Source organism: Polypterus senegalus, chromosome 7 (genome assembly GCF_016835505.1).
Source record: "Polypterus senegalus isolate Bchr_013 chromosome 7, ASM1683550v1, whole genome shotgun sequence".
Lineage (NCBI taxonomy): Eukaryota > Metazoa > Chordata > Cladistia > Polypteriformes > Polypteridae > Polypterus > Polypterus senegalus.
Window position 1 is genome coordinate 98,201,697 of NC_053160.1, and position 25,567 is coordinate 98,227,263.

A 25,567-nucleotide genomic window follows, 5' to 3' on the forward strand; every position below is an offset into this window, starting at 1 on the left:
AGACCAGATATATTATTTCTTCAAAGGACACATCTAACAACTAGGGACCAATGTCAATTAAAAAGGAAGTGGAATGAACAAGTATTTAATTCCAACTTTAACAATATAGCACAAGGTGTAGGAATTTTGATCCATCGGGCAATCCCTTTTATAGCCTCTGAGACATTAGCAGATTCTGAAGCTTGTTACATTATAGTGATGTAGAAATTAAATGAATCTGTTAACATACTGTATGTGCACTGAATTCTGAGGATTAAGAATGTATGGTCAAAAGTTTAGCATCAATTCCTAATCTGAGTTTGCACAAATGCATGTTAATAGGGGATTTTCATTGCATACTAGACACTATTTAGCTTTATCTAAAGCTGCTGCAATAATTTTAAACTTCATAAAGGATCATAATCTCTTGGACTCATGGACATTTCTCTACCCTTAATTCGAGAGGATATTCATTCCTTTCCACAGTACATTATAGTTATTCCCAAGCTGACTATTTCCTGATTGGCAGCAACCTCATAAACCTTGCAAATATAATACAATTGTTATTTCTGATCATGCTTTCCTCATATTGGAATTGAAATCACCAGGCACTATTGATACAACAAACAGCTGACATCTGAATCCTTTAATTTAAAGAGATGATGACTTTATTAAATACCTCTCAGACTGATTTTTTTTTTACATAGACTAATGAAAAATCCAGAGATATCAGCAGGGACACTTTGGGAGGCCTTGAATGTGTTTCTGGGGGAACAAATTATATCATTCATATCTCATAAAAATCAAACAAAACTAAACAGACTTCAGAATAAATTACTGAGATTTCTAGCATTGACAAAGTATACACACACACCCCCCAAGACACACTGTATAAATAACATGTATTATTATTGTTACTATACAGAAATGCCCATCACAACAAAGAGAATGAGATTGTTTGACTAGAAAAATAAATATATATTTTCACCTTCTAAAACTCCCTCTGTGAATTCATCTATATTGATACTTTTATAAAGCCCAAGAAATGTCTGTTATCACTGTGATTCTTTTAATATTAATTTTTTAATTAACTCTTGGTACCTTGTTTGTCCTTTCTATATTTCATTTAATATCATGACAATGCTATTACTTCCATTTAATTCTTAATAAATTACATGAAATACACAGGTATCATTTCAGATTAACGAGATTTTCTCAGTAAATGAGCCATTAATACAGTGTGTAAAAATCTGAAGCTACCAATTCTTGGTGATGAAGGGGCATAGGATTATGAAGATTGGCTCTATGTGATCAAATTCCTCTTATTAGTTCAGTTTGGTCTCTTTCCCGAAAGAACTAAAGGTCACAATATTTGTAGCACAGAAGATTCTTCACTCATCAATAGCTGCAAAGAGAACAATAGCAAGTGCCCATGGCGGTCAGCATAATAATATATGCCTGGTGGAATGTGGGTAAAAATTATTAGAAAAAACATAGCATGTGAATCTGGACTCTTGTGGTTAGTAGGCAGCTGCACTAACAATTGTGCTACTGTGTTGCATTTAATCAATAATGGTTTTGATATACATATTTATATAATTATACTTTTTATTCCAATAAAGCTGCTCAGCTTAGCAGCCTAATTGTACTGATTTATCATTAAATGACCTACAATTGTTAAGTCACATTAAAAGCCTAAAAGCCTTCAGGTAGTTAATAAATGACAGTATCTACAATAATTAAAACTTCACAGAGGCTCAATTTACTCTGCCATTATAAACTCATACAAAACAAATTAATTCAAATCTGTCATTGCCTGACTTTGTTATTCATAATATGCCATTTGTTTTCCAAAATGGAAAAAAGGCATTATACGTCTGATTCATTTATTTCAAAATGATCTCCCTCTCCATTTTAAAGGTTTCCAATACATGTTTGATGTATCTTCTTGTCAGTAGGCACTTTGAATGCAGCCAAGAATGAGTGTAAAAATAAAATTAAATGGTAAGGGTTTCTATTAAGAAACCATCACCATTAACAAAGGCCAGTCTGGACAACCATTAAAGTAAAACAGCCCACTCTAAAATGCATTTTCTGTAGTAAGTTCATAAACACATAATGACAGTGTCAATAGCAAAAAGAAAAATGGGCCACTGTGTCCTGTCTTTACTAATAAACCACTTACTTTCAGTGGACTCTGCTTGGAACACTTCATTTACATTTACTGTATCAGTTCATATTTAGGTATATAATTCTTAATGCAAAAGAATCTTTAGGAATCAGAGAAGTCTTGGATTACTGATATTTGAGCATAAAATTTTAGAATATTTAAATTTATTTTTAAACAACTAGGTACATATAGTAGTGTTTTAAAATCTTTTATCCCTTAGCAGAAATTAGAAATTGATATCATAGATTTTGTTTTTTTTTCTCAGCAACGTTGATAGCATTGTTAGTAATTACAATGAATATGTTCTGTAGTAAACAAAAGTATTAATTTCTGAAAAACCCTATTTATATTTAATCGTTAATGCCATTGCATGTTTCTCATTAACAGTTGTAAAATAGTTCAGTATCCAACTATTAGTGGCCCCGTGAATGTCCTCTCCTCAACAGTGTATCATACCATTTTATTTAATAACCCGAAATTGGAATTTTCCTACTTTGTTTTACTTAGAATTAAACCTACTAGGAGAGATAAGACTTCATTTTATTGAGAAAAATAAAACAAAATAACTTGCTAACAAGGAAAAAAGGAATTCAAAATTCCATTCTGATCTGAACAGTCCTGTTTTTGTTTTTCTAGGTAGAGCATCTATTAATATTAAATATCATAAGCTGTAACAAATCACAAACACATTACTAACTAAAACCCACAGTAACATTGATAAGTTCAAAATTGTTAGTACAGTTAGACTCTAAATATATATATATATATATATATATATATATATATATATATATATATATATATATGTGTGTGTGTAGATATATCCAAATCAATCTATCATTATCAATCTATATATCAGAACAGATCTTTCCAAATTACTGTATATATAAATCTCAATCAACACATATACAGTGGTGTGAAAAACTATTTGCCCCCTTCCTGATTTCTTATTCTTTTGCATGTTTTTCACACAAAATGTTTCTGATCATCAAACACAGTTAACCATTAGTCAAATATAACACAAGTAAACACAAAATGCAGTTTTTAAATGATGGTTTTATTATTTAGGGAAAAAAAATCCAAACCTACATGGCCTTGTGTGAAAAAGTAATTGCCCCCTTGTTAAAAATAACCTAACTGTGGTGTATCACACCTGAGTTCAATTTCCGTAGCCACCTCCCAGGCCTGATTACTGCCACACCTGTTTCAATCAAGAAATCACTTAAATATGAGCTGCCTGACACAGAGAAGTAGACCAAAAGCACCTCAAAAGCTAGACATCATGCCAAGATCCAAAGAAATTCAGGAACAAATGAGAACAGAAGTAATTGAGATCTATCAGTCTGGTAAAGGTTATAAAGCCATTTCTAAAGCTTTGGTACTCCAGCGAACCACAGTGAGAGCCATTATCCACAAATGGCAAAAACATGGAACAGTGGTGAACCTTCCCAGGAGTGGCCAGCTGACCAAAATTACCCCAAGAGCGCAGAGATGACTCATCTGAGAGGTCACAAAAGACCCCAGGACAACGTCTAAACAACTGCAGGCCTCACTTGCCTCAATTAAGGTCAGTGTTCACGACTCCACCATAAAAAAGAGACTGGGTAAAAACGGCCTGCATGGCAGATTTCCAAGACGCAAAACCACTGTTAAGCAAAAGAACATTAGGGCTCGTCTCAATTTTGCTAAGAAACATCTCAATGATTGCCAAGACTTTTGGGAAAATACCTTGTGGACTGATGAGACAAAAGTTGAACTTTTTGGAAGGCAAATGTCCCGTTACATCTGGCGTAAAAGGAACACAGCATTTCAGAAAAAGAACATCATACCAACAGTAAAATATGGTGGTGGTAGTGTGATGGTCTGGGGTTGTTTTGCTGCTTCAGGACCTGGAAGGCTTGCTGTGATAGATGGAACCATGAATTCTACTGTCTACCAAAAAAATCCTGAAGAAGAATGTCTGACCATCTGTTCGTCAACTCAAGCCGAAGCGATCTTGGGTGCTGCAACAGGACAATGACCCAAAACACACCAGCAAATCCACCTCTGAAAGGCTGAAGAAAAACAAAATGAAGACTTTGGAGTGGCCTAGTCAAAGTCCTGACCTGAATCCAATTGAGATGCTATGGCATGACCTTAAAAAGGCGGTTCATGCTAGAAAATCCTCAAATAAAGCTTAATTACAACAATTCTGCAAAGATGAGTGGGCCAAAATTCCTCCAGAGCGCTGTAAAAGACTCATTGCAAGTTATCGCAAACGCTTGATTGCAGTTATTGCTGCTAAGGGTGGCCCAACCAGTTATTAGGTTCAGGGGGTAATTACTTTTTCACACAGGGCCGTGTAGGTTTGGATTTTTTTTTTCTCCCTAAATAATAAAAACCATCATTTAAAAACTGCATTTTGTGTTTACTTGTATTATATTTGACTAATGGTTAAATGTGTTTGATGATCAGAAACATTTTGTGTGACAAACATGCAAAAGAATAAGAAATCAGGAAGGGGGCAAATAGTTTTTCACAACACTGTAGTGTATATACCTGAACCAATAAATATATACAGTATATATACTAGCTGTATAAGCCCATGCTGTAAAAAGCCCAGGCTCCTAGAAACTATTGAAATTGTCAGAAAAAAAATTGAAATGCAGAGTAGGTGGTTTCATTTTGTGGATGTGCTCATCCCGCTTCTCTATCAGCAGCTAAGTGAGTTTCTATCTTGTTTGTCTATCCTTAGTAGTTTGACTTTGGTGACAGAGTCGCTTTCTTTCAGCTTCATCCTGTAGCTTCGTACATCTTTCTTTTTCCGACTTGTTAACTTGGGGCCGCCTTGCCGGCTCTTTGAGCTTCATGCTGTAGCCTTGCACTTCCAGGCCAGCCAGACAGACACACACACTTCCATGTGTAGATGTTTATATATAAGGTATATATTGCAGACACCTGGGGGTGCTGTTGCCCCATGAACCCACCAGACAGAAACTCCGGACACAAGTTTAAAAGCAATAAAGAATATTTTGCTTCTTCTATAGTGTCTCCAAAGCACCACATCCACCACAATAAACATGAATCAAACTCCACAATACAATGCAATTCTCCTCCACACCTCCCACAAAGCTCTGTCACACTCCCTCCCAACTCCGGCTCGCTTGCTGGGTATTCCATAGTCCTTTATACAGTTCTTGACCTGGAAGTGCTTCTCCTCTTCTGTTCATGTGACTTGTCAACACTTCCGGATCAGATGGAGAATTACATTTTTCTTCAGCCCGGAAGTATGTCTGTCCTTCCATTCCCATGACTTCAAGGCTTTATGGAAAGTATAAAACTTGTGTCTCCTGGCGGCACCCACGGTACCCAGCAGAGCTGTGAAGCTGAACTACAAATTCCATGATGCCCTGCAGGAATCCGGGGCACTCTACACTGTAGGGAACACGCCATCTGGCATAACAGTGTCCCTGAGTAGGTGCCTTCCCCCATCTTTCTTTTCTTACAGGTGTCTCAACCCAGCCGTCCGCCACAATATATATATGGATAGTGAATTCTGAACAAACAATAGGATATCTTTGAAACCTTAACCAAAGTGTGGAATTTAAAACTGAAAAAGCATGTTGAAATGTCATTAATTCAGTAGTAGATTTTACTCTTAAATTAAAAAAATCTGTTGCTTAGGTTCAATTACATGTGTCTTTTATTTCTTAATAATTCATAAAGCCTTGGATTAACATGAAGTGTAAAAGTCTACAAGGCTGACTTTAAAGGATGTCACTTTATTTGTTATTAAAAATACTACTTAGGTCAAAATTATTTACAATTCAAACTTCTTGAATTCTTTATTAATTAATTAATTTTGAACATTCCAAGCATAAACATAATGCATTACCATAAAAGCCGACTGAGACAGGGTTCATTCCAGGTATTGTACAATGTGTATTGCAGATGGCTCAAGAGAGTGCCACTTGAAGTTTGCCATAATTAACTTAGCTACATCTGGAGCTTCTTTCTAAGATTCTAATAGTAGCAGCAGCAGCCAGCATGCCAGTAGATGGAAAAATGTAAACAAAAATATCATGATGTATTTCTCAAGACAGAAAGAACTAAGAGTTACTACTAAGGTTAGTATCCCTTGCACAGTCCTAGTAGCATTCTATTCTCCAACCCACTTAATCCACATCAGGTCCAATGGGGCTGGATTCTGTTCTGGGTGCAGACAATCTCTGTTCTGGGTGCCAGTCCATAATAGGTCACACTCCTGTACATATCCACACTGAGGAAAATTAAAATTACCAATGAACTGTGCATGCACTGCATAGGCAATAATTGCAACAGAAATCCATGTGGAAGCAGTACTAAATACTGCTCCTTTGTGCCTCCCCAACATTTTGTTATAATCTTTAGCCGGTTACAGTTTCCTTTGTTGAAAAATGTGTACACCAAATTCATACAAAATTACATTTTCTGAAGTGCCATTCTTTGTCCATCCTCACAAAAAGTAAAGACAGCTTATGATTAACATTCCTGTAAAAGAGTTTTAATATAGGCTTGGAGTTCATTTGCCTTGAAGGTTTTTATTTGCCATCAACACTTTTTCAAATAATCACCAGCCAAATTATTTCAAAATAAACAGATTATTTTCCTCCTCCACTCCCAGTTCAGTGCTGCCCAGTGCCTCTAATTCTCTGACTCATCCAGGTGAAGTGGCAGTCTCATCTTAAACTGGACCCAGGAATGCTTCCTGTGCCACAAGGTGTACCCTTGGAAGCACTTTCTGGTCAAATGGAAAACAGGAAGGTCCTCCTCCAATAGCACCCACTATAGTTTTAACAAACTTAATTAATTCATATGATATTGAAACGATCACAGTAACAAGCAAATACAACTCAGAGGTCCTGGAGTTTTCTGTGTTTTACATGGAGTCTTTGTTCCATAACAAACAGTGCCCTGTAAAAAATTAAGAGAAAGCTTTCCCCACCAATCAGTATGTCTCCTGCCACTTATGTTCCTTTTTTCTCTATAGCACAAGCACTCCTGCATATTGTCTTCTGACTCTCTACTCAAAACTTCCTTCTGCCACACATTCCTTTTTCTCCTAACTTCTCCTGTCACTCATCTCCTAAGAGTAGTGTCCGCCCCTTACAGAACAGAAGCTCTTCACCCAGTTGAATTACTTAAAGCATTCATTACACACTTTCTGTACCCTAACAGTATATTATAAGCTGTCTGCATGTCACAATATGTTAACAAAACATGTTACATAATTAAAAAGAAAATTACAATACAGAAGAACATTACTACAGCATAACATTACTGTTAGTTGTTTCCATTTTTTTAAATTTTGTTGCCATCTTTCAATGTTGTTCTTCCTATACATGAAGCACTTTCACCATTTTGTAAATGTTTAATAATTTCAATTTTTTGTGACAGTTCCAAAACCACACGCATTTATAAGACTTAACTATTTATAATAGATTAATTATAACAAAATAGAAAAGGTACAAAATGCTATTAAAAATGAAGGTACATAATTGACACTGTGATTTCAGAATGCGGCATGACACGTGGTGCTGGGGAAGAATATAACGTACAACCACAAGAGAGAGTTGTTCCAATATCCATAGCTTGCATGTACCGGACGGCAATAGTAGTACAGTAATACAGTAGGTAGACGCTGGCAGGTGCCTTTTTTTTTGTGCCCTGATGGTTAACAGAGACTGACAGTTAGTATAAATTGCTCAAAAAATTAAAGGAACACTTTGAAAACACATCAGATCTCAATGGGAAAAAAGATGATTTGTATATCTATAGTGATATGTGAATGTGTTAGCAACGAAAGGATGCCACATCGTTGATGGAAATGAAAATTATCAACCTACAGAAAGCTGAACTCAAGTTACACCCTGAAAATCAAAATGAAAAAAGATGCGACAGGCTAGTCCATTTTGCCAATGTTTCATTACAGCAACTCAAAATCGTACTCAGTAGTTTGCATGGCCCCCACGTGCTTGTATACATGCCTGACAACGTCGGGGCATGCTCCTGAGACAACGGATGGTGTCCTGGGGATCTCCTCCCAGATTCTGGACCAGGGCATCACTGAGCTCCTGGACAGGTTGAGGCACAACTTAGTGGTGTCAGATGGACCAAAAAATAATGTTCCAGAGGTGTTCTATTGGATTTAGGTCAAGCGAGAATGGAGGCCAGTCACTTGTTTGGTTTCCATTCATCCTCCAGGAACTGCCTGCCATACTCTCTCCACAGGCAGGTCATTTTCATGCACCAGGAGGAACAAAGGATCCACTGCGTCAGCATAGGGTGTGACAATGGGTCCAAGGATTTCATACCTAATGAGAGTCAAGGGGCCATTGCCTAGCCTGTAGAGGTTTGTGCTTCCCTCCATGGATATGCTTCCCCAGACCAGCACTGACCTAACACCAAATCGGTCATGTTGAATGATGTTACAGGCAGCATAACCAGAACCTTTCACGTGTGCTCCGGGTGAACCTGCTCTCATCTGTGAAAAGCACAGTGTGCCAGTGGTGGACCTGTCAATTCTGGTATTCTATGGCAAATGCCAATCAAGCTCCACGGTTCCAGGCAGTGAGCACAGGGCCCACTAGAGGACATCGGGCCCTCATGCCACCCTCATAAAGTCTGTTTCTGATCGTTTGGTCAGAGACATTCACACCAGTGGCCTGCTGGAGGTGATTTTGTAGGGCTCTGGCAGTGCTCATCCTGTTCCTCCTTGCCCAAAGGAGCAGATACCAGTTCTGCTGATGGGTTAAGGACATTCTATGGTCTTGTCCAGCTCTCCTAGAGTAGCTGCCTGTCTCCTGGAATCTCCTCCATGCCCTTGAGACTGTGCTGGGAGACACAGCAAACCTTCTGGCAATGGCATATATTGATGTGCCATCTTGGAGAACCTCTGTAGGGTCCAGGTATCGGCTCATGCTACTAGTAGTGACACTGACTGTAGCCAAATGCAAAACTAGTGAAAAAACATTCAGAAAAGATGAGTAGGGAAAAATGTCAGTGGCCACCACCTGTTAAACCATTCCTGTTTTGGGGGTAGTCTTATTGTTGCCCCTCTGGCGCACCTGTTGTTAATTTCATTAACACTAAAGCAGCTGAAACTGATTAGCAACCCCCTCTGCTACTTAACTGACTCACCATCTATCTTATTGACTTCTTGTTCTCTTTATGTCGTTCTCTTCCAGCAAACTGTGCAATCTTTGCTTTTCCCCCCTATTCTTACTGCATTGTTCTCTTCTAGTTTCCTCCTTCCAGCTTATGACCTACTCGGAGATCTTCTTTAAATTTTCCATTACAGCAATATGTGACAACCCAATCATGGGAAAGGTCATTCTAGAGACCTACTATTAAAAACAGCTATAAGTGCATTTTTTTAATTCAAAACAGCACAATCAAGCACACAAAGACCTCTAATGCATCAATTGAAAATGGTAGTTAAGAAATATATACATCACAATCCCACTGTGAAAGCTAAGGGGACTCAATGAACCCTAAACCCAAGACACAACTGTACAACAATTCAACCAGTGGCCTCTTTTTCCTTTCTCTTTCCCTTTGTTCTCTCTGTACTGCTACTCCTCCAGGAGAGTGTTTCCTGTCTTTGCTTCCGACTAGACAAAGCAATGAAGTCACTTTTATGAAGTTCCAGGTCTTGGCCTGTTGGTAGCACTTCTGGGCCAAACCGAATAACTCCCTGCAGCACCCCTTAGTGGGAACCACGGACACCAGCAGGGCTGTGCTACCAGACTATAGGTCCCTGCATTCCCAGTGGGTATCCAAACAGGTACTGTTATCCAGAGCTGCTTCCACCTAGCGTATGAGGGGAGACAATTATCAGGAATTATCGCTCTCCCCTGTCCTTCCATGTTATGGGCATCCTGTACCTTCACACCACTTGATCCTACATGATTACATTTTTTTTAACCCAAATTTATAGCTTGCAATTATTGTAAACATCAGACACATTTAAAAAAGAAGAAGGAACTCTACAGTGAACACAGTAGACCAAGCACTTCCAGTTCAGTCAGTAGGCCCCCTGAGGCTGAAGGTTTTCATCCCAACCAATTTCATTGTTTAATTCAACTAATTCATTAAGGTTATTTCCAGTTTCTACATTGTCTTGTGTCAATCCACAAATTATACATTGGTAACCCTAACTCATTACAGGATGAATTGATTTGTGTGTCTGACAGGAATTAATTAGTTTTTCATTATTTTTATCTTGCTTTGTAGTATTGTTTATACTTTTGATTTGTACAAATGACTGACAGTCATAGACGGAGTATGCACAGCTAATCAGCAGCACTAATCTGAGTATGCTATACTGGAGTAGTGAGGTGTCAGCCTGATACAAACGCTGAGAGTGAAGGAATTTCTCTTTTACAGTACAAGCAGACAGACTGCTCCATAGCCTGGGTACTGTAACTAAAAGTTCAGCTTTGCAGTGTTATTTTATTAATCCTTAAAATATTTAATAGACTGGCATCCAGTTCGCATGTAATGAAAAGTTCAGGGATGTTCTCCAAAAGCATCATTAACGCTAAGAGTATCGTAAACTTCATCATAAGATTAATCTTTAATTTGAGTGTTTCTTAAAAGTACTAAATCCTTCATAATCTACGTGCTCCTCATCCTAGTCGTTAATCGCTCCATGCGTCTTTCTGATGCACTGACAATAGCCATGGCCAGTGACCGACAAACAAAATACATTAAATTGAAATTATGGCATCTCTCTGAACATTTATTCAGAAGATTTATTTTTAGAATGCATCATTTTCATGATGAAATGCATTAAAGCATTTATTGTGTTACATTTTATTTGTAAGATGTTATATTGATTTGAATAATTTATACTTTTAATATTTACAAATTTAGGGATTGATATTTCTATGTTCTTTAAAAGTTTTGAAGACTCTGTGTTCTAAGGTTGCAGATACGTTTGCTCTTAATCAAGTGTTTATTGTGTTGTTTATTGTGTTGTGGAAAAAAATGGGGAAAAAAAAGGAAAGCAAAGAATTGAGGATTGAGGCGTTTGGATAGGCAGAATACGGCTGCAATAAAGAAAACCAACCCAGAATAACATGTATTGAATTTTGTGTTTGTTTTTTTGACCACCACTTTATGAACCCAGTATTTATACATTATTAAAATTAAACCAGAGGGCTGTCACTGATACCCATTCATACATCCAACCTCTTGAAGCCTATTTACACCTGCCATAAAGGATCTCTGCATTAAATATGTGATTTTGCAGTAACTAAGGGTTTTTTATATATAGTTTGGCAAAGTAGCCTGGGAGTACCCACAGTGTCTTCAATGAGTCAGTTTGACAGTGTGAAAAGGGAAGAGATGGAGAGTTTGTTGGTTGAAGGCAGAGGGGTGTAAGCAGGTATTCCCATCATGCTTGAATGCTGACAACTGTAACTAACCCTCAGGTGGCACCCAAGACATTCTCACCAGGCTGTACAAGTGGTGACCATGTTTCCGAAAGAGAGTAAAATAGCTTGTGATGTCCAGGCTTATTTTTTCATCCATTTATTCATCTATCTAGTTTCTTAACCCACTTATGCAGGACCGGATCTCAGTGAACCAGGAGCAAACATCGGGCACAAGGCAGGAACAACACCTGGACAGGTTACAGTCCATCACAGGGTTCACACACACACACACACCCACACGTACACATAGAATAAGGAAAATTTAAAAACATCAATTCACCTAACCTGCATCTTGACAGAAGAAGGAAGCCAAAGCTCCCAGAGGAAACTTGAGTGGGGAGAAATTTCAAACTCCTTGCACGGAATGCCTGAGTCTCCTTGTGTTATCAATGTTATTCTCACTGCTGGAAAGGGTACTGTTTGTCTTGGTAAATCATAATTCTCTGCTGTTATCTAAAAGAAAAGGCTTGTTTTATTTATCTATAAAAATGTGATTTTTTATGGTGTGTCTCCATCATTTTTCTGTGTTAATTTTGGAAACAGTAAATGTTCAGTTTTGTACTAATTCATACATTTTTCTTTTTTATATCATTGTATTGTAATATTATGTCTACTCCATATTACTTTTCACAATTTTTTTTTACTTTTGTAGAAGGAGGATTAAAGCATCACCTTATAATGGAAGTATTACCAATTGACTGTTTTTTAATTGACTATTGATGTTTTTTGATGGCAGCTTTGAGGGATTAACTAAATAGTACTTTATGCTTGTTTGTAAAGTGGCTGCTTAAGAAGGGTTTTGGAAAAGCATGAAAAAGAAGCTCGTACAATAAGTTCATGCATTGAAAAGTTGTTCATTAATCACCAAGATTGATCATTTTCGGAAAGCACACCCCAGACAGGTAAGTAGGGCGTTGATTATTTAAAGATTCACATACAAGAAGCAAAGGACTTAAATAACAGAAGTTATGTGCTTGTATTTTCTAGTTCTAGTAATGATTATTTCAGTAGAATTGTGAAAAAAAAAACAGTTTATATTGACATTCCACAACTATTGTATTACCAACTAATGTTAATACATTTGGAAAAACAATAGTGTAAAAAGGGCTAATGAGCAGTTTCCACTTCCATTGTCATTGGCTTTTACAGTAAGTCTGACATGCCTGTAGTGATAAGATTAATGAACTGCACCTACATTCATTTTTTTAAATCAATTTTAATTTTATTTTCAAAAAGCAGAACATTACAATGGCATACTACTCAATCAAACAAATAATAATAACATAACAGATGAAATAATTTACTTAAAAATCAATTCAGAGAAAATAAAAGAAAAATAGACCAACAAAAGCAAAAGAAGGTTCAACTCACACCCAAGAGACAAAGAAAAAGAAGAGAGCAAAAAAAAGTAACTTTTTTGGACTGGGAATCAGTTGAGCAAGATGCCTGCTAGTAGTGCAGTATGATCTATTATAACCAATTTATCACTAAGCATTTTAATGCCATCCAGGAGTACACTACATAACACTGTTAGAGAACACAGAAAGAGTGAACACAATTTGTAGGCTTGACTAGGTTCAGTATAATTATAACTTTATGAAGCTTTTCCCATGGCAATAACAGGGGGCCTCATGGCTTAGTAGACACTAAAACCGATCTTAAAGCCAACCTCTCACCCACTCCATAGATGTGTGCCAATGTCTGTTGATTTCAAATGGGTACATCATGACTGAACCCATCTCCTTGATGACATTTACAAATCATGGGTTCATGCACCCAACACTGCTTAGGGGCGATATGTACTCTTGTACCCTTGAGCTGGCCCTGAATGTCATCATGATTTCCAAAGAAACTTCAGAACATCACCACTAAACTATTACTTTGTGGCTCAGGGTACCATAAAATCGTGCCATCATTTATTATCAAATGTGGCGTCCTACTCCTTGCAGGGTGTGAAAGTAGGATGCTTTATAAGTACCTCTCATGTCCTACTTTGAGGTAGGACAAATTCTTAGGCATACGTTTAGTGTAATTCCACAGCACAATACAGTGACAAAGCTCAGTTCTCTTCTTCCTCTTCTCTTCCGTCTCTTTCTTTCTCTCTCTGTCCACCTCCACTCCTCCTGGCAAGCTTTATCCTCCACCTCCCAACTCTGACTCCCAGAGCAGTTGCAGCTGGCTCCTTTTATAGGGCACCCAAAAGTGCTCCTGGTGTCCGGTGGCCTTCTTCCAGCAGCACTTCTGAGTATGGAAAAGTGCTGCAACAAAGGGCTCAGTAGTACCTGCAGCACCCCTGATGGTGACCCCAGAACCCAACAGGGCTGCTCCAAACTCCAACTCCCAAGGAGCCCTGAGGCAGTCCAAGTCACTGCTGCAAACCAGGGGAGCTGCCATCTAGCATTCTTGGAGAGGTAATGCCCTGAATATACTTTCTACCCTGGTCCTTCCACTATATAGGCATCCCTGTGAATAAGAGCCCCAGCTGTCCACCATAGCTTATATAATCATTATCATTAGTTGTTATTGAATAACAAAGACAGATTAACATTTATAATATAAAGGTACAAATATAATAAATATCAATTTAAATAATATTTAATTATTTTTATGTGTATGATATTTCTGTTGATTCTGTGTGTTATATTTTGTCAAAGTCAGATCATGAAGCCAGTTCAGGATGAGAAGAATATCTTTATTAACAAATACATGGAAAGAGATGACTGACTTACAGATGCTAGTAACATTTCCTAAATACACTTGTCAATTATCGAAGGACATAATTACTTTCACATCTCATATCCTTGCTATACATCCTTTCTGTATTCTATACCTACTGAATATAGTCCTTTCTATATCTATGCATTATCTTTACTTGTAACAAGAATAAGGTAGTTCTTTCAAAACAATCTAAAATCATCTGCCATGTGATTTTTAGCTTGAGCAAAGCAATCATATATGCAGAAATGGGCAGGCTTAAGAGAAGGTCAGGATAAATTTATAAAATGCTAAGAGTGCATTGCTGATCAATTTTCTGTCACTTATACAGCTTATACAGGTTCATTTTTGTGAATTTCCCCTTGGGATTAATAAAGTATCTATCTATCTATCTATCTATCTATCTATCTATCTATCTATCTATCTATCTATCTATCTATCTATCTATCTATCTATCTATCTATCTATCTATTTTAATATAGCCCGAACACAGTTGATTGTGATAATTGATAAAAATCTCTGCAATAAAAAACAGTATAGTAAGCACACAGAGATAAATCCAATTCATACTGTAATAATTTGTACATATTTGGAAGTCAAAGAAAATTGGCACAGAAGAAATGGAAAAAAATGATCTGAGAGTCTAAGTGACATACACAGCAAGCTGACGTTAAGAAAATGATGGAAGATGTACAGATTTCTTCCTAATATGGATGTACTAAAATAACATATAGGAGAAGTCAACTAGGGTTCAGGTAGCTCTGAGGCTAACGATCTCCACTGGTATCAGGAAGGTTGCTGGTTCATGCCCCATTAGTTCCAGGAGGGATCCTACTCCACTGGGCCCTTGAGTAAGGTCCTTAACCTGAAAATTGCTCCAGGGGCACTGAACAATGATTGACCGCCAAAGGTCATTTGAAAGGACAATACCCATCAGGGATTAAAGAAGTATATCAAATCAAAAAAAAAATCCACCCAATACTCACACCTTTAAATAAAAACAATGCTTTTAGGAGGTGTACAATAAGATTTTCTGTAAATAAATCCAACACTTCACATCTAAAGCACTACCCAAACATTTAGACAAACATAAAACACATCACCTTTATTGCCGTGAATGTGAAGTGTGATAAAATGAAATTCTAATTTAAATTTAATTCTAATTAAAGAAACAGACAGAAGGGAAAAACATACACTTGAATTCAGCTTAGTCAGTAACACATTGTCTCAGCATAAGCTCTGTAGAGTCTTCCTGTCTGCTGATAAAGCGTAAAATTCAAAGTTAAAATAGTCTACATCATTACCTTCATAATGGTCTTAATTTACATTTGCCTATTTCAAAGTTGCAAACTCAAATATAAAAATCACAGTGTAGTGATGTGGTCAATGTGCCCACAATAGCCAAATTAAATTAAGAAAACCTTCACACCACCATTTTCTCTTTATTTTTGTAATACTCTTGGTTTTTAAAAAGAATTGTTAAAATAGAACTAGAAGCTGTAGCAGACCCTCAGCCCTATAGATAAGTTTGTGATATGTTGTCATACATGTGCAAGTAGGAGACAACTAAAGGGACTGAATAATGATAATTCCACATCCAACCAGGGGGCGGCAGGGTGCTCTAACTGTCTTTCTTGATCCCTTGCAGACTATTCTCGGGAAATCCTGCATGGTTTCAGCGTCTTCAATAATGTCACTTCTGGTTTCTGGCAACTCTGATGACGCCACTTCTGGTCCCACCTCTGATGATGTCACATCCTGTTCCGGCCCGATAATGTATTTTCCTACACTGGCCTTTAAAGCTGCTATCTTGTCTCCATACTGGCAGTTTAGTTGTGAACTGCAATCTGTAAAATATATTAACCTTTTGCAGTCAGGACATAATATATGGACGGCTGCCCCAAACCTTTCTTTGACGTCTTTTTGTGATTATTGTGACAATGTTACATGTGATTGTTTACTTGTTTATCATCTGGTAATATAACTTCAAGAAAGGCTCACCACATCAAAATACTAAATGAAAGGGCCAGCTCAGTAAAGGGACACAATCTGGATCCTCTGGAAGTAGTAGGGAATCAGAGAATTAAAACAAAACTTACTGCCTTTATGAACATTGCTGCCCTTCCTCTCGTTGACACATTGACACTGAGGACTTTCAGCAGATGTTTCATTCAGCAGAAGTTTGTCATGAAACGCTACTGGGGCTCCTCTATACCAACAGCAATACGTCTGCCTAAAGCCTTCTTTCCTTTTAGTCATTCTAGTGTATTTAGCCAATGGGTGTGTAAATATATTTATCTATTTATGTATTATTTAATGAGCTCCTGTATAAAGCCAAATTTCCCCCTGGGGACAAATAAAGTTTTATCTATAGTGCATCCGGAAAGTATTCACAGCGTATAACTTTTTTCCACATTTTGTTATGTTACAGCCTTATTCCAAAGTTGATTAAATTCATTTTTTTCCTCAGAATTCTACACACAACACCCCATAATGACAATGGGAAAAAAGTTTACTTGAAGTTTTTACAAATTTATTAAAAACTAGCAAAATAGCAGCGGAGAAGTAGTGCATTAAAGAAGTTATTAAAAAAAAAGGAAACTTTTAAAAATAACGTAACATGATTTTCAATGTAATTGTTATGAGTGTTGCTGCCATCAAGGATTTAATTATCATTATTTCCTTCAATCAGGTTCGTATTTGGAGGACGTGTTGTGTTCAAGTTACATTCCATGCTTGTCAACTGTTGTAAAGATAACAGGTTTCATTCATCGAAGTGTTCACTGACCAAATCGCTTCTCGTGAATCTAAGATGTTTAACAGGCATTCCCGGTATTAACTTGTGGATTTGCCTTGCGAGTATTTAGCAACAGCGTCTCTATGAACTTGTGGATTTGCCTGCGAGTATTTAGTGACAGCTTGTCTATTAACTTGTGGATTTTTCTTCGAGTATTTGGCGGCAGTGTCACGAAGTTGTTTTCATCTAGCTGCATCAGAAAATGTACCACGGCGTTTGACATGCCTCCTTTTTACTGTTTTCTCACAGCTTGGATTGCTGCTGTCATAATCGGTTTGAGTTTCATGGTTTGTTTCAGTTATGTTAGTATTTGCAGGACTTGTGTTGAAGTGACATTCGGCATCTGTCAAGCGTTGTAAAGCATACAACCAACTTCATCGATAACTTTGCATCCAGCTTTTGAGAGTTTAAACATTCATAAACATCAAAGTGTCCACTACTGAAATCGTCACCTGTGAATCTAAAATGTTTAAGAGGCATTGGCGGTTGTCCAAAGGTGTAAAATATTTGGCCATTTCGGTAAACTTGAAAGCAACAACCAAACAATTCAGCGGCAGCCATCACCTAACATGCAGAAGCATAAGTGAAGGGCTTAAGTATTTCACTCTTATAGTGCCCCTGTGTAGTATAATTATCTCCTGTACCATCATCAGTCCACACCTTGAACCTGTCCCAGTCATTCAATACATAAGACGCAATGTTCCTCCGGATATCAAGATTGAGAATGATATGGCCGTCCAATATGTAACACAGAGAATGGAAAAGGCAGGAGGCATCTCCAGGCATGGTAACCACTCGGTAAGTGACAGTTCTTTGATCAATGGTGATCACCTCGATAGACATCTCACAACCCAAATCGCTACTCGTGAATCTAAGATGTTTAACAGGCATTCCTGGTATTAACTTGTGGATTAGCCCACGAGTATTTAGCGGCAGCGTCTCTATGAACTTGTGCATTTGTCTGCAAGTATTTAGTGACAGCGTGTCTATTAGCTTGTGGATTTTTCTGCGAGTATTTGGTGGCAGCATCACAAAGTTGTTTCCATCTAGCTGCATCAGAAAATGTACCACAACGTCTGACACGCCTCCTTTTTACTGTTTTCTCAGAGCTTGGATTGCTGCTGATGGACGGCCTTATATAGGCAGGCAGCCAACTACGTGAGAGGCGTGGTGATGGGGGATGCAACTCCACCTCACATGGCTACCGAGCTGCAGGCTATGGATGTATATATGTACGTAAGTAGGATTCAGTTATGACCGATATGCGTTAGAATTTCAAAATGAAACCTGCTTAACTTTTGTAAGTAACCTGTAAGGAATGAGCCTGCCAAATTTCAGCCTTCCCTATACGGGAAGTTGGAGAATCAGTGATGAGTGAGTGAGTCAGTCAGTCAGTCAGTCAGTGAGGTCTTTGCCTTTTAGTAGTATAGATACAAAAACTGAGAAATCACATGTACATAATTATTCACAGCCTTTGCCATGAAGCTCAAAATTGAGCTCAGGTGCATCCTGTTTCCCCTTATCATCCTTGAGTTGTTTCTGCAGCTTAATTGGAGTCCATCTGTGGTAAATCCAGTTGATTGGACATGTATTGGAAAGGCACACACCTGTCTATATAAGGTTCCACAGTTGACAGTTCATGTCAGAGCACAAACCAAGCATGAAGTCAAAGGAATTGTCTGTAGACCTCAGAGACAGGATTGTCTTGAGGCACAAATCTGGGGAAGGTTACAGAAAAACTTCTGCTGCTTTGAAGGTCCTAATGAGCACAGTGGCCTCCATCATCCGTAAGTGGAAGAAGTTCAAAACCACCAGGACTGTTCCTAGATCTGGCCGGCCATCTAAACTGAGTGATCGGAGGAGAAGGGCCTTAGTCAGGGAGGTGACCAAGAACCTGATGGTCACTCTGTCAGAGCTCCAGAGGTCCTCTGTGGAGAAAGGAGAACCTTCCAGAAGAACAACCATCTCTGCAGCAATCCACCAATCAGACCTGTATGGTAGAGTGGCCAGAAGGAAGCCCCTTTTTAGTAAAAGGAACATGGTAACCTGCCTGGAGTTTGCCAAAATGCATCTGAAGGACTCTCAGACCATGAGAAACAAAATTCTCTGGTCTGATGAGACAAAGATTGAACTCTTTGGTGTAAATGCCACACGTCACGTTTGGAGGAAACCAGGCACCGCTCATCACCAGGCCAATACCATCCCTACAGTGATGCATGGTGGTGGCAGCATCATGGTGTGGGGATGTTTTTCAGCAGCAGGAACTGGGAGACTAGTCAGGATAAAGGGAAAGATGACTGCAGCAATGTACAGAGACATCCTGAATGAAAACCTGCTCCAGAGCGCTCTTGACCTCAGACTGGGGAGATGGTTCATCTTTCAGCAGGACATCGACCCTAAGCACACAGCCAAGATATCAAAGGATTGGCTTCAGGACAGCTCTGTGTACTTGAGTGGCCCAGCCAGAGCCCAGACTTAAATCCGATTGAACATCTCTGGAGAGATCTTAAAATGGCTGTGCACCGATGCTTCCCATCCAACCTGATGGAGCTTGAGAGGTACTGCAAAGAGGAATGAGCGAAACTGGCCAAGGATAGGTGTGCCAAGCTTGTGGCATCATATTCAAAAAGACTTGAGGCTGTAATTGCTGCCAAAGGTGCATCGACAAAGTATTGAGCAAAGGCTGTGAATACTTATGTACATGTGATTTCTCTGTTTTTTTTATTTTTAATAAATTTGCAAAAACCTCAAGTAAACTTTTTTCACGTTGTCATTATGGGGTGTTGTGTGTAGAATTCTGAGGAAAAAATGAATTTAATCCATTTTGGAATAAGACTGTAACATAGCAAAATGTGGAAAAAGTGATGCGCTGTGAATACTTTCTGGATGCACTCTATCTATCTATCTATCTATCTATCTATCTATCTATCTATCTATCTATCTATCTATCTAATGAACTGCTAGGCCAAGGGAAGGTGTAGCATCAGATAAATAGGTGAAGAGAGCTAGCTATTTCCTTGTGTCAGTAGCAGTGAACATGAGATAGAACGATACTAGCTATGAATCAAGACCAGACTACATTGTACAGTACTAAGATCAGATGATCCTTAGGTCTAAGTGTTATTGCAGTGAACAGCTGAACAAGATCAATACAAAGTGTTGTTTTTGCTTTGTGTTTCTCCTCAGCTGGTTGTTTGATTGCCCTTTAATGGTGACGTGATGGCAACGAATGTCTCACCCTCTCTTATTTAATGACATGCTACTACACATTTAAAAGGACAGAGCACAGGGAAAAAGTACATCCTCATGAAAGCAATACAATTGTAAAAAAGTAGCTGTGCTACTCATCTAAGACAGGCTGAAATCTAAGTAACCAATGTAGACCTTAGTATATTCAGTATGAACATTTTCAGTGCACTATCTATTTGAACATACTTTGTAATGCATATAGTGATAAAATGCATTGCATTTTTCATACCAACAGATGGTGCATCACAACAGCTACCACTGCTTTTATAAATCCTATAACAAATGGCATATAACAGAGGCATAGCAACCAGACATACACACAGATGCACACACACACACTTGTCCTTTTATAAGGTGGATAATTGTCACTTTTAAACTACATTAGATCAAAATGAGTGTTGCTGTTTTTATTGTAATTGTTATTCAATTTGAGTGTTTGAAAGGTCCTGAAAGACTGTACCTATATTGAAAGTAATAATGATGAAAGGTACAATTTATTAGAATCGTATCTGCAGCAGAATCATTTCTCTGTAACTCATGGGCAGATCTACCATCAGGATGACCTAAGTTTGTGCTCTGGGGCAATATACAAGAAAAAAGTAATCCCGGCATTTTTCAGCTTCAGCATTACCTCATTATTTTATGATTTTGGATCCATAAATGCTATCATTGTTTAATTTCATCATTTGGTCGGCTTCTAGCATTGGTAAGGGGCATGGCCTCTGAGGTTGTGACCCATGTCTAACTGAATCAACGGGATAAAAGAATGGCTTTGATTTCAAATCAAATAATTTGCAGATACCAAAACTCTAAAGAACCTGAAGTTTAACATTGTGCTCTTTTCTTTTGTGTACTTTTCTTTTGACCCTCTTGTTCTCTCTATCACAATTTTTGTCTCTCTCATTTTTTATACTGTTTGTTTTGTTTTGTTATTTACACACATCTTCCACTTTTGTTCAAAATGTTTATCTGCCAGTTTTATAGAAAAATTGCTCTTCCACTCAACATATATAAGCGGTTACTCATGCATTATATCGCTCCCTTTGATCAAATGTACGATTGATTGCTGGCTTAAATCTTCATGGGAGACCACCACTCAGCTCATTTAATTCTTATATGTGATATTCATAGATTGTAAATATATATATATGTGACACCCTAGGGCCTGTGTGGGTTTTCATGTAATTTTAATTAAGTAGATAATACTGAAGAGTTGATACTTGCTGTTGATTGTACACCCTGTCTTTCCTAATATCCAAATTAATCCAACAGTCACCAAAGCTATAAAGTACCTAGTCAGAGACAGGACAATATTTGGAAAAAATGTCTCACTGCAGCGCAAATGTCCCAGTAGAGCATAAGTTCTATATAATACATATTATGAGAGCTCTCATATCAGATCTGGAGAACATTCATAAAAATACCTTCATTAATGCGTTTACATACACACATAATGGGATTAAAGTGAATAACCTGGTCAAGGCAGAAAAATGATTTTTTTTTAAAACTGCATTTACATTGGTAAGTGATCTTCTGGAGTTTTCCTTTGTCACAACACTCCAATGTCATTAAACTGAGCAAAAAAGGGTTAAACGTCATCATCGGCCACTGTTAATTAGAAAATAAGCATGATGTCTGTGATCATTTTCTTCTGTTTTATAAATATGTTTAGCCATATTGACACTTTATTTATAGGTTTCTGTTACTAGATTCCACACAGCTCACTCTTTTCAGCTTGGCTCGATGACTGAGCCCTGCAAAGGACTCGGTACTTGTGCTTCTTGCCTTAGACCCAGTGGTGCTGAAATAATATCAATGCAGGTATTTTTACTTTAGTAACCTAAGCATTGTGCAAGGTTACTTGTTATTTTAAAAAGTCATCTGACTATGTAATGTGCTTGGTTAGCACTGTGTGTTCAGCTCATCAACATAAATTGATTTCTAAAATATTGAGACAGATTATTTAAACCAGGAGAAAGAATAATGTGACCACGTGAACATTTGCCTCTGAAAATGCATTTTGAGGATGCTTGCATCTGTCACTGCTGAAAGCATGTGGAAATCATATACATGTGCAGGCTGACAGAGTGCAGCAGATATGTGCAGACTATAAAACCCTTTACAGTAACCCAGTTAAGGATTTACATGCCCACATGATCAAGTTGTCCATGAATCTGCCGCGCTAACCCAAATAACTCTCTAACTGTAATAAGGGTTTACCTGGTACAGTATTTTAAAAATTAGGATTCTGTGAATAACTGGGTTATTGACGCACACATAAAATTTGTTTGATACTCTGAAGGAGTAGAAGCAGGAGGAGAGACAAGAAGAGAGGCAAAAAAAGCAAATGGCTTGTTTTATTATTTTGCTTGTGTACTTAGTTGGCTGTACAGCTGGGGAACAAAGTAAAGAGTTTCCTACAGCAAAATAAAAGCCTCTGCTGTGCTTGGAACTTGTGTCTGTGTCTGTCTGTGTCGGGTTTGGGGGCTGGTTCACCCTCTGGTAGCCACAATATAAATTATGGTTTCCATATTTTTATGGTATATTTGTGCTTTTTCATGTTCATAGCAGTCTGAATGATGCGTCCAGAATTCATTTTTTAACATTACCCACCATACTAAACTTGCTCACAAGGCAATCTATTTTAGTATGTAACTTTGTTCCCCTTCTATAACTCCAAGAAGCACACTAAACTGCACTTAGACTAAGACTTGGTCCTCTGCTAGTTCACACCTCTGGAGCACACTGCAACAGTGCTAAACCTGAAAGTTAGCCATTTTATTGTAAATACATACTAACTGCAGATCAGCACAGGATCATCCCGAACTCATAGTAACCTGCAACTGACCTTATAAGTAATGTTTGCTGCTCAGTTCCTTGCCTTGCATACACAAGGCAGGAGTATTTGACTGTTTTAACACAATCAGGTTACATAGCAAGTGTGTTCATTCACTAGGCTTTTCTTGCCATGTGATCTTCATTTGTTCCTTTGTGACAGCTGGTACCACCTCCAAATTATGTATACATGTATATAAACTGTGGAATAACAATTATAAATGAGTACTTAATTATACAGATACACTGTATTACACAGTAAGTACAAGGTAATAACACCTAGTTACTCTGTAATTACACTGATAATTACATGGCGAGTACAGTGTAATTAGGGACACAAAATTTAAAGTAATACCCAAACATTTTCTGTTTCTGCAGCCCTGATCTCAATGTGTGTTGTATGTTGATTTGTGTTTGCAAGTACAAGTTGTAAGAGAAAGCTGGCAACTCAGCCCGACTGGGATGCCCCAAGAATGGAAGGATGGGGGAAAGCAGCAACTTTTGGATGTTGCCTTCCCCCAGATGCTAGATGACAGCTCCCCTGGAGTGTAGCAGTGCCCCGGACCCACAGGGCATCCTGGGACTTGGAGTTTGGTAACTAAGTCCTGTTGGGTGCCGTGAGTGCCGCCTGGGGTGCTGTGGAAGGGAATCATGCTTCTCTTATAGCCCGGAAGTACTAGGAAGTCACAAGGACAGAAGCCCCAAAGTATTTCTTGGCTGATTAAAGAACTTGAATTCTTCATCTGACCCTGTAGTGTGGCAAGACAAATGTGAGGAAGAACTCACCACTTCACCCAACCACTTCTGGGTCAAGGACTATATAAAGGACTGCTGAAAACCCAGCAGGTGAGCCAGAATCGGGTGTAGGTGGACGAAGCTTGCTGGGAGGTGTGGAAGATAAAGAGAGAGAATTATATTGTTTATTCTGCTTGTGATTTACTTGTGTTATTGTAGCTGTGGTGCTTGGAGGGCACTGTACAAGAAGGAAAAGAAATTAAAGATCTTCTTGGTGCTTATACCTGGTGTCCAGAGTTGCTGTCTGTTGGGTTTAAAGGGGAAACTGTGCCACCTAGCATATACAAAGTTCAAGTTACAGCATAGACCCTGCTGGAAGAGTTGTGTCTTGTTTTGCTTTTTTTTTAAGACATATAGTAAGCAAATTGGACAAAACAGCAAGTGCAATTGGATAGAATATTTCAAGGATTGTGGCAGAGATGTATAGTTGTGTTCCTCAGGAGCTTAGTAAAAGAATTGTCAGAATCTCTTATATGGAGCACCATTAAACCTTTCATCAAAAGTAAATTGCTTATCAAAATCATAGGTCAAAATCTAAAAAAATTCTATGCCAAACTTTTCCCCTAATAGATTTTTTAAGTTGCTGGGACCCTAGTTTCTCAGAGGCCTTTACAAAATAAATGTCCCTTTCTCTATTCCAAGCCAAAAAGGATGGTTGAGGCAGGTTAAAGCCACACACAGCTGCTTTAGGCATCAATGGATTGATGTTCTCTGGCAGGAATGAAGTAAAGGAAAAGCAGTAATGAAGCTGCATTCTCCATCCATACCATTGTTTATGTCTCCGATACAGCTTTGTTTTTTGTTTAGTAGTTAGACACCTTCACTCCAATAATTTAGAGCTGGACAACATTCCATGGAACATTCTGTTGGATCACAACATAGCTGACTAAGTTTATTAAAAATTATAAAAAAGATACCTCCCAGTGTTCACTCTAATTCACCTCTCCCTGACAAACTTAATATCTTTTACAGAAGATCTGAAGACGAGTATCAACAATCTCTTTGCTCCTCCCATCTTGAAGTGGTTCTGACACCAATCACTTTTTTGCAAAAGTGTCACTCCTCTTCTTCTCTATCTGTTTCCAAGACTGAAGTGCAAAATGTCTGTCAGTCCTGATTCAGTCTCACCTACAACAACCAAACCCTGTATAAGCCAGCTCACTCCTCTCTTCACTGACATCTTTAGCCAGTGTTTTACTGTGCAGGGTCCTATGGTGACACTCTTTATTGTGTAGACCTTAAAGTAAAATATATTTTACAAATTACATAAAATATAAGTAAAATGTCTAAAATCCCGTACACTTACCACTCTGTAATCAGGTACATTAGCACCCCTTTCCCCCTTCCCTTCTACATCTATAACATCAAGCAATTACACAGAATATGTATTATTGATAAAAATGCACAAAAATCTTAAGGAAGCAGAATACTATGTGAATAGACCATTACAGCCTAATTAACAGTGCATCTCACGTCCATAGGCAGCTCTGTTCTTATATTTAGTCTAGCTTGTTTTGTAACCACATAGCCTTTGAATGGAGTATTGAAACAGACAACATGCCTATCTCA